The sequence below is a fragment of the Gymnoscopelus braueri genome (genome assembly GCF_963280865.1).
Source record: "Gymnoscopelus braueri genome assembly, chromosome: 24".
Taxonomy (NCBI): Eukaryota; Metazoa; Chordata; class Actinopteri; order Myctophiformes; family Myctophidae; genus Gymnoscopelus; species Gymnoscopelus braueri.
The window spans coordinates 20,566,235-20,577,678 of NC_137626.1; positions in this window are offsets into that span (position 1 = coordinate 20,566,235).

Sequence of the window (11,444 nt, forward strand, 5' to 3'; positions counted from 1 at the left end):
CTACCCAATAGCCAGACCACATTGTGTGCCAAGTTTTGAGCCAGTTAGAGTGCTTGTGTGCTGGCAGACCCCCTGACGAACACAATGGCTTGGCCGTTTTAACTATAATAGTTAGTTTAGATAAGATGTTCAACACTCCCTAAAAATCTGATAATAAGTGTTGGAACAGTGTCCCAGGAATATGTTGATCTGTGTCTAATTCTGTCTTCCTCGCTATATATCCCTTAAATGTTCTTTTGTCTGTGGGGTTGCCCCCCCCCCCCCCCCATATCAGGTCTGAAGTCTAGAGCTCCACACTTTATGAAGACAGACGGTACTGATCAGGGGACATCCGCACCTCAGCCAAGGAAGAAGGAGAGGAGAGGAGAGGAGAATGAAGATGAGGACTGGATTCCTTCTGACGAGGAGTCTGGTATTCCAACTCCTTTTCTCTGCTTGTCTCAAAGAGAAATACACACACAATGTTCAAATACAAGTTTAACACATTTTATTCACATGGAAATAAGTCACTTATCTTTAATACCAACCTGACAAAAATTAAAAGAAAGAAGAAAATAATCATCAAATTGTTATTTTAAACATTGCATCCGGCCAAGAATTCACCAATTGGCGCATCCCTAAATGTATTATTATCTATTGTACTTATTTTATAAACAACATCGATATTTTATATTCACTGTGTGCGTGTGTGTTCCAGATCATCCGGTTACTCCGGTAAAGAAGACAGTAGCAGTGTCTACCAGTGACAGAAGGCTTCGAAATCGGACCAATGCTGCCAACTACACAGAACCAAGTAAGTACCAGAGGATGACCACTACCACTGTTAGTGATCCTTCTTCTCGTTCTCTGTTTTCATCAATCTTTCTTCCTCAATCTTTCTTCTCTCTCTCTCTCTCTCTCTAAGAATGGTGCTTTCAGATGTGTGAAGAGTTCTCAACACCAGTACTTGAGTCAAAGTAAAGATGCTCCTGGTCAAAATATTACTCCACTACAAGTGTACAATAGTAGTTGCTTTTCGAAATACTAAACTATTCAAAAGTAGATGCTTTAAACATACTGAAGTATTGAAATGTAGTGAAATGTATACATTTTCCCCAACAAAAAGTTTTAAGTGTGTGTCTATGTTTGTGTGTCTTTGATGAACGCTGAACAATGAAAATGTCCATAGCGATATGTTAGGATCTGAGGAAGGTCATGGGCAGGTCAAGACCCAGGCCATACTGGCATAAAAGTGAAGCCCCCCTAAAATGCCATGTACTAAAACTGCATGCCAAGACCACACCAAAACCCAGACCCATAAACCTCAATGTCACAACATGCTCACTGCTATGTTGGATGTTCCAACATTGGAAGTGGTAATAATCTGTACCTTATTTCCATCCTATGTTAAAATTGGCTACTGTTACAGGTACAGAGTTAGGAAAGTACTGTTTTACACAGCAATACAAAGGCAAGATATAACGATAAGCACCATAAATACAGAACAACAGTATACACTAATACTATGGTTGTAGGAGCCATTTCATTTGATTTCATAGTTTTTTGACTAAATGGCACCCCCACTGGTCGCCTTGGAAAATGGCACCATGGTTCCCTATTAATCAGGCCACAGCTGTGTGTAGCAGGACGCCAGTGGAGAAACAGAATTTCAACCGCTCGCTCGTTCGCACTCTAATAAGAGTTGTTTTCTCCCTATGACTCACACAAAGTACCAGATACTTCATAAAGAGGCGACAAAGGAAAAACCAGACTTAGAACACAAGGCAGCCATGGGTATAATAAAAGATCTTGTATTCAGACAGAGAGAATAGGAAGGTTACAGTGTCACAGGTATGGTCCGCATCATCGGTCGGCGTCTCTCTGTGCTTAACAGAGAAAGCACTGGGCTTTAACAGTGTCCAGTAACATAAACATATGACATCATAGGATGTGACATAGATGAGGTTCCGGGCGAAGGTGGACTTCTTGGATTGGATGAGAGCGATGATTACGTCGTCGTCAGATGAGGATGATGATGGTAGATGATGATGATGGTGTGACAGTTTCTTTGGAAAAACAGCGTCCCCATGTCTGGGTCAACACATTGACACCGGCTCTGACCTGTCACTGGTCAGTGATGATTTGGTGACACTGAAGAAAGGATTAGCGTGGAAAAGAACACCGATATAGTGTTCTCAAAACATAGATAGCCACAGAAAAAGCCTGCAGCTAGTTTGACCTTGGCTTGCATAGACACAGGCAGAATAAGAGTACAGAAGCAATATTAAACATGACTGATTTAGGCCCATATAACACCATTATTAATAGGACATTTTAACCAGGTTAATGGACCCTAGACAAATTAGGATCAATCAAGATAAGAGATTAACTCTATCACACACACAGCGCAGATCATGAAAGAAAGACTTTGAATTGAATCACTTTGAGTTTATTTTGAACCTTTATGCTGCGCCTGTTTGTTTTGAAACCCTTTTAGTTAAAGTCTGGAGCCTGTTTCTTGTTTTCGTTGTTTGCACCCCGCCCCCATTTGAAACTTTTACACAACTCCGGCCATAAAATCAACCTGTTCGAATCCATGAAGATACAACAATCAACATCAAACAGTGAGTAACAAGAGACAGCCCAAGTCCAAGTGTTGTGAGCGCGTTTAGACGTATTCTGGCGAAGATTGTCACATTGGCCCTACAATGGTGTTTCACATGGAAATACGTCACAACACGGGAGTTAGACACTTGTGGAAAGCCATTTCAGCTCATCTTTAATACCAGCCTGACAAATGAAAAAATAAACCGTCATTGGGCTATCGGCCAAATTGTTATTTTAAACATTGTTACCCCGCTATAATGATCAACAGGCAGGACTCAAGTATAATAGAAAAATATACAATCTTTATTAGCATTTAGTAAAAATAAGGAATTTCAATAAAACATAGTTTTATTCCAAATTCATTTAAAATCTGAAGTGAGCAATGACATACAACATAACATTTCCCCAAATGCTTCCCACAAAAACCAGCTTGCTTGTGCTCCACTCCTGATGGCTGCAGGCTTAGAGAGGGGAATCAAATGGGTGAAATCACACGATAACACAGCACCTTACACTTGACCTCAAGGCCAACACTGCAACTCTATAGAGCACAACAAACGAAAAGGCCCAATGCCCTCTTTGCACACGGCAGTCCAAATAGTGTACAAAGCCCCTCACCTGTATGGCAGCCTAATACAAAGGGAGTTCAAGCAGAGCTGGGTTACGTGTGTTAGCTACGATGGGGAAGATGGTTTCTCAAACAACAAATAAACAAATAGAAATTTGGTCAAACCAGCCAACCAGCTCCACACTCTACTTATCACCATAAGTCTAACTCTAGGAGCAAAACCATGCTCGATTGCGGTTGCCGGCCAGCTGATTTGTGCCATGTACTGAAACTACAAAGGAAACACTATCAAGAAAAAGGAACAGCGGTCAAACCTAGGCCGCTCACTCCACATGACCCTACAAACAAATACCAAACACAGTTAACTCATAATACACACATACTGTATCCAAATAACATGTGATATTAAAAGTACAGATAAAACAAACTACATTACCATGTGACTCTGTAAGGTTGCATGAGTGACTTGGTTCACAATTGCCACACTTCATCAACTGCAGCTGTACACTGAATGTCAGCACAAACATGTAGAATGTTACACAGAATCACACATCACATGCAGAAATGTATAAAGCTCTTTTCCATGTACATAGAATTATACTCACATTTCATATCCAGTTTACATGCACAATTCCCTGGAGATAAAACACTCCTTGCATGTCTCAAACACATGAATGGTACACACCTGATGATATAATAAACATTTTCCATGTATAACAACAAAAGTAAACCAACACACTGTAAAAACAATAAAACACCAAACAGGCTTACCACTCTTCAAGTTGGCACTCAAACAAAACCTCCTCCTCTCACAACACAGTAACCGGCATGGTGTTGTGAGGACCCACAGATTGGCAGCCTCGTACCTGCCTGTTCAGAAAGGCCTTATATACCTGTGTCACTTATGACATCATATAATCTATGCCTCCCTCTAGGGGCTACAATTGCATCTGGCCAAGAATTTACCAATTGCCGCACCCCTAAAGTGTGTGTGTGTGTGTGTGTGTGTGTGTGTGTGTGTGTGTGTGTGTGTGTGTGTGTGTGTGTGTGTGTGTGTGTGTGTGTGTGTGTGTGTGTGTGTGTGTGTGTGTGTGTGTGTGTGTGTGTGTGTGTGTGTGTGTGTGTGTGTGTGTGTGTGTGTGTGTGTGTGTGTGTGTGTCTGTGTGTGTGTCTGTGTGTCAGATCATCAGGTAATGGAGACCGAAGCAGCGTCTACCAGTGTCAGAAAGCTCCGAAATCGGACCAATGTTGTCAACTACACAGAACCAGAAGTACTTGTTCCAGAGGATGACGACTACAGTTAGTAATCCTTTTTCTCGTTCTCTATTTGCATCCATCTTCTTCTCTCTCTCTCTGTTAACATCCATTTTTCTTCTCTCTCTCTCCCTCTTTTTAAATACATATTTGTTCTCTCTTTGTTTACATACACCTTTGTTCCTCTCTCTTTCTCTGATTCTATTTCTGTATTTGTCTCATCTTTTCCCTCCATCTCTGTTGCTGATCTTTCACTGTGTAGCTTGCTTTACAGTGTTTTAGTTGTACTGTACATCATATGCTTTGCGACACTCAACTCTGTGTGTGTGTGTGTGTGTGTGTGTGTGTGTGTGTGTGTTTATTCTTTTTAGTACAACTTGAGAACCATGGACCTCCTGAGTTCACAGAAGACAGTCCAATAGTCCACTACAAGTAGTTGCTTTTCAAAATACTAAACTATTCAAAAGTACATGCGTTAAACATACTGTTCAAAAGTATTGAAATGTAGAAATGTTCTCCAAAAAGCTTTAAGATGTGTCTATAGATGTGGTTGATTGTGTACATCTTTATAATAAAAGGTCTTTATAATAAAAAGTTGTTTGTGTATGTGTTCGATGATGAACGCTGAACAATGAAAATGTCCATAGCGTTATGTTAGGATCTGAGGAAGGTAATGGGCAGGTCAAAACCCAGGCCATGCTATCAATGAGTTGCTCCAGCTTTAAGTCAGTAAATAACAAACAAATAACACAAGAGAGACCTGCTATATGTGCATTCTTCACACGTGTGAGATTTCATTTGAGAATATATATATTCGCATATGCACACCGGGAGCGCACTCACGTATTAGTTTGTATTGGCCAGTGCGCTCAGTGCTATATATCTGAACGCACCCTATATAATATATATATATATACTCAAACATTGCTTTGTGCTTATTTAACTCATGCAACGCCAGGTACATTGCTAGTGACTTGTACAATGCATACGGAAACTGAAAAAGTGTTCTCTATTTGGATATCAATGATTTGTAAATTTTATTTCTCCAAAATATTGTCTTTGGCTTTCAGAATCATAGATAGGCCTACAAACAGGACATAAATGTTGGTGATTTGCTGTAGGCCTGTCTGACTGTGTTGTAATGGTATTTTTTTACAAAATATTTCCCCCCAACTATCAATTATTTTGCTGGGGAACCCTCAAGGACACCTGGATGTCCCCAGACCCCACTTAATATGGGTCACGACTCACGATCACATGATGGAGAGGTTTGGAGATGGTTTGGTTACTTGGGACACAACCACTGTAACATGCTGTGCTCAACATCACCACAGGAGAGCGCCATTGTCCTGTGCTTCATTCATCCTCCAAATGAGCCCAGTGTTTTTTATTTATTTAAATACCACAATATATAAATGGCCCACACCGATAGGCCTATGGAGGGCGCTGTTACACCAAATTGCCATCATGTTTGTGTGTAGAGTGGTCCTCTCCACCATCTGCTCCACGCGCCCTAGCAACTGCAGCATCAGCGCGAGCAGCGTGGCGCTACGTCACCACGACGTCATCACGACGTGGTACGTACCCCGACGTTCCATCTCTCTCGCTCGCTCGCTCTTAGCGTTGCCATGTCGGCTTATTATAAGCGACGTTGGCCTTCTTTTTCTGTAAAGTTGCTCGTAAATATTGGTTAGTTGCGGGTTGCTTTTTTTTAGGCTCTGTTCCCCCCCAAAAATACTATTTTATAAACCAGTGGTTCTCAAATATGTTCATTTTTTCAGTTTTGTGCCCAGGGGAGCATTTGTGTTGTTAGAATGTTTCAAAAATATATATTCCAAATATTCCCCATTTTAACAAGAGTTTTTGAAAATAGGAGATCAAGCACGTAGATCGGCTTTCGCATATAGGCTTTCGCATATAGGTTTAAAAGTGCTCATGTGGCCAAAAATGCTTCTTTTTGGGCTTGTTTTCCTAGACCTGGTTGCTTATTTCTCTCACAAGATATGGCAACGCTGCTCTCTCTCTCTCTCTCTCTCTCTCTCTCTCTCTCTCTCTCTCTCTCTCTCTCTCTCTCTCTCTCTCTCTCTCTCTCTGAGCGCTCTGCAGCAGCAGCATCACCACCACCTTTCTTCTTCTTCTTTCACACCTCCTTGCTTTTCTTTTTTCTTTTCCTTGTTTTTTTCTCTCTCTCTCTCTCTCCAGATTGCATTTCCAGTTCGAGTGAAAAAATAAATAAATACATATACATTTTTTCCTCCATCAGTTTTTTTTCCCCTATTGTTGTTTTGGTATTGTCATATGGTCGTGCATGAAGCCACATCAGCAGCAACAGCAGCAGAAAAACATCCATCCATCCACAGCGAGGAGGAGGAGGAGGAGGCAGCAGCAGCAGCACAGGGTGCAACGCCCATTAATAACACCGCAAGCATCAACAGCTCCACACAGACCCGGGTCCTGCTGCTTTTAGGAGGGGGGTTTGGGCTCCAAAGGACCAGACATCTGTCGGTATTGGTATTTGGACTGACTGTCTGCAAACCCTCCAGCATCCATCCAATCCCTCTGATCGTCGGCTAGATGTGAAATAATAACTCAGGGAGGGCCGCCGATCACCATGATGCCGAGCACCTAGTTTCCCCCATTTCTGCAGGTGAGCATCTTTTTTATTATTGTTTTTTTTTTTTGCTGCAAAAGGCACAGGCATTGTTGTGCATAATGTGCTATCGTCGTGGATCAAACGATGTTCGTCTGTTCCGTCGTGCGTTCGTTTGATCGATTGAATACTTTTTTGGAACAGTTTGCAAAAAAAAAAAAAAAAAGCACAGAAAGTACAGTTTAATACAATTACAATGCTATAAGGATTAAAAACCCAAGAAAGCGCGTATGGCTTGTTTGCATTGGGGGTCCTGCGTATGTGTGCGTATTCAATTCATCGTGCGTTATTTATTATAGGCTGGATGGATATATAGGTCTGTGGGCCGTACGATCACCTTATAAGACATGCATGCAGGCAGTCAGGGCATGCGGTATGCGGGGGGGGGGGGGGGGGGGGGCATGGTGGATGGTAAACAATCTGTTACTGAGCATTTTCGTACAGGCCTCTGTCTTTGCTAGTGTATGTGGGGGTGAGGAGGCATCTGTGTATTAGCTTTGTAATAAATTAATGTTTTTATGTATGTATGTATGTATTTATTAATTCCAAGTGAGATCCTTTTGAAGCACAATATTCTGGGGGCCTATACAGGAGAATTGTGATTAAATACGTGCCCTTTGGTAGTGATAAGATGAGCCTACATGCTCATGTGGCACATGAATGAATAAAGGGAGTCGGAAGTTATGAATGTGTTACATTTACATTTCACATGAGCTTCACCATTGATGCAGATAGTGTTATGTCCTCTTTATATCGTTTCTTTTTGCGTAATGATTTTTTCCTGTTTGCTATGCAAGTGTCTTGGGACATTGTCAATGATTCTATACTGACTCACTGTTTCTCCAAACACTCTCACTTGTGAATCTTCTCTGTCTCTCTGTATTTATTTGTCTATCACATTGTTCCTCAACATCGGGTCCGGGGACCACCAGGGGTCCACGTGGACCCTAATACGGGTCTGTAATTCTGACAAGTGTACAAATGGAACCAAATGGACCCTTGCCCATTTGGTTCCATGTGTACACTGTACAGTAGAGATATTAGGGTTCCAGAGATGGAAACATTTGTATCTATCAAATGGGGGCTTGTATGGGCTTTGCATATCAAACTGATGGTCCAGTTTAGAGACAGTTTAAGGCTGTAAACAATGACACCACACTAATAAACATTCCAACTTTTGTGAACTTTCTCTATGTAACTTTTGCCCTGGGAGAGCAGGGAAGGCATATAGGCTACAGTTAGCTAGCTAGCCTACAACCACTATTTATATGCGTTATTGGTTAGATGTTGTCGTTGTGCATTGGTATTTTCATGCACACTCGTAGGCTGTGTGGTGTCCATGTTTGCAGGTTGTCACAACCCGGCCCGTGGGGCCATGACAAATTGAGGAGGACACAGTGGTAGTGCTTAAAAGTAACAATAATTTATTAACAAAGAACTTAAATAATGCTTACAATAAGGTGTGAGGTGTGTAAATCAGTAATGTCGGCAATGTGTGGCTGTATGATAACTGTAGTGTGGGGTGTTGTCGAGTGTGTAAACTCAATCATAAGGCAAACAAAAGGGTGCTGTCATCTGGAGAGGAACACTGGAAATGGCTGGCACCCACTGTTTTATAGGGCTCCAGGGAGCATTGATCAGGTGCTCCCAATGCACCTAATTGAGTGCACCCAGGTTGGCCGACGCCTATAGGCTCTGTGGGAGAAACACACGCAGGGGAGCATCCTAGGCACAGACAGCACAGGCCAAGCCAAAGGGCTGTGACAAGGTTCAGGTCCCATAAAGTCAGGGGTTCTCATTTTCATGTCAAGGACCCCCAAAATGATATGTACTTGGCTGCGGACCCCAGGCCATCTAAAAAATATTTGTGCCAGGGATTTTTCAAAAATAGCAGATCTACAAGCTCATAGCGCGGCACTTGTATATCTGCTATTTTTTAATAGCCAAAGTATAAAATATGGTTGAAGTGGTTAAAATGATTGTGACGCTATATTAACTTATTTAGCGGGGGACCCCCTTTGCATTTAACCCATTTAGACCGGGAACCCCTATACGCAACTATAACTTTCAATCCGGGACCCCTTTTGGGGTAATTGTTGCTATGTGCAGTATATAGCAACATATATTTGTAGTAATTTCTTTTATCAATATTTGAGTTTTTTCAGAAAACTTTGATTGAGCAAAAAAACTCATAGATGAGCTCATATGAGCTTGTATATCTGCTATTTTTGAATAGCCAAAGTATAAAATAATGGTTAATGCTAGGAGAATTGTGATTAAGGAGAATTGTGATTAAATACGTGCCCTTTGGTAGTGATAACATGAGCCTACATGCTCATGTGGCACATGAATGAATGAAGGGAGTCGGAAGTTATGAATGTGTTACATTTACATTTCACATGAGCTTCACCATTGATGCATTGATAGTGTTATATCCTCTTTATATCGTTTCTTTTTGCGTAATGATTTTTTCCTGTTTGCAATGCAAGTGTCTTGGGACATTGTCAATGATTCTATACTGACTCACTGTTTCTCCAAACACTCTCACTTGTGAATCTTCTCTGTCTCTCTGTATTTATTTGTCTATCACATTGTTCCTCAACATCGGGTCCGGGGACCACCAGGGGTCCACGTGGACCCTAATACGGGTCTGTAATTCTGACAAGTGTACAAATGGAACCAAATGGACCCTTGCCCATTTGGTTCCATGTGTACACTGTACAGTAGAGATTGGGGTTCCAGAGATGGAAACATTTGTATCTATGAAATGGGGGCTTGTATGGGCTTTGCATATCAAACTGATGGTCCAGTTTAGAGACAGTTTAAGGCTGTAAACAATGACACCACTAATAAACATTCCAACTTTTGTGAACTTTCTCTATGTAACTTTTGCCCTGGGAGAGCAGAGAAGGCATATAGGCTACAGTTAGCTAGCTAGCCTACAACCACTATTTATATGCGTTATTGGTTAGATGTTGTCGTTGTGCATTGGTATTTTCATGCACACTCGTAGGCTGTGTGGTGTCCATGTTTGCAGGTTGTCACAACCCGGCACGTGGGGCCATGACAAATTGAGGAGGACACAGTGGTAGTGCTTAAAAGTAACAATAATTTATTAACAAAGAACTTAAATAATGCTTACAATAAGGTGTGAGGTGTGTAGATCAGTAATGTCGGCAATGTGTGGCTGTATGATAACTGTAGTGTGGGGTGTTGTAGAGTGTGTCAACTCAATCATAAGGCAAACAAAAGGGTGCTGTCGTCTGGAGAGGAACACCGGAAATGGCTGGCACCCACTGTTTTATAGGGCTCCAGGGAGCATTGATCAGGTGCTCCCAATGCACCTAATTGAGTGCACCCAGGTTGGCCGACGCCTATAGCCTCTGTGGGAGAAACACACGCAGGGGAGTATACTATGCAGGCCAAAGGGCTGTGACAAGGTTCAGGTCCCATAAAGTCAGGGGTTCTCAAACCTTTTCATGTCAAGGACCCCCAAAATGATATGTACTTGGCTGCGGACCCCCGGTCATCTAAAAAATATTTGTGCCAGGGATTTTTCAAAAATAGCAGATCTACAAGCTCAAGCACTTGTATATCTGCTATTTTAATATGGTTGAAGTGGTTAAAATGATTGTGACGCTATATTAACTTATTTAGCGGGGGACCCCCTTTGCATTTAACCCATTTAGACCGGGAACCCCTATACGCAACTATAACTTTCAATCCGGGACCCCTTTTGGGGTAATTGTTGCTATGTGCAGTATATAGCAACTTTTATTTTATCAATATTTGAGTTTTTTCAGAAAACTTAGGTCTAGCAGAATCACAGAATAAATCAATTGAGCAAAAAAACTCATAGATGAGCTCATATGAGCTTGTATATCTGCTATTTTTGAATAGCCAAAGTATAAAATAATGGTTAATGCTAAAATCTAAAATTACACAGATGCGTATTGAATGGGTTTACTTACATGTTGCAACTTACAAGCTAACTGAAAGTGTTTGCATCCAGAGGGCAGCAGAATGTGGTGGCTCAGTTGGATAGAGCAGTGGTTCTCAAACATTTTCATGTGAAGGAGCCCGGACCCCCATCCTAAAAGATTTTGTGCCAGGTGACCCTCATAAGAGAAGATTTGTGTTGTTAAAACGTTTCAAAATGAACCCCACTTTGAGAACCATGAGTTCAAACACAACCTCTTACTCACATGAGCCTTTGTTTTGAGAGCCAGGTTCTGGAGTAATGCGGAAGTGTCCACCGACTTTGTAACACATACGTCTAGGCTTCGTGTGGTGATTCTGAACCAATATTTAATTTAATGTTTTAGGGACAGTTTTAGTTTTTCTCTTACATGGCTTTGTTTTCGTTTTTGGGGCTTTTTATGCCTT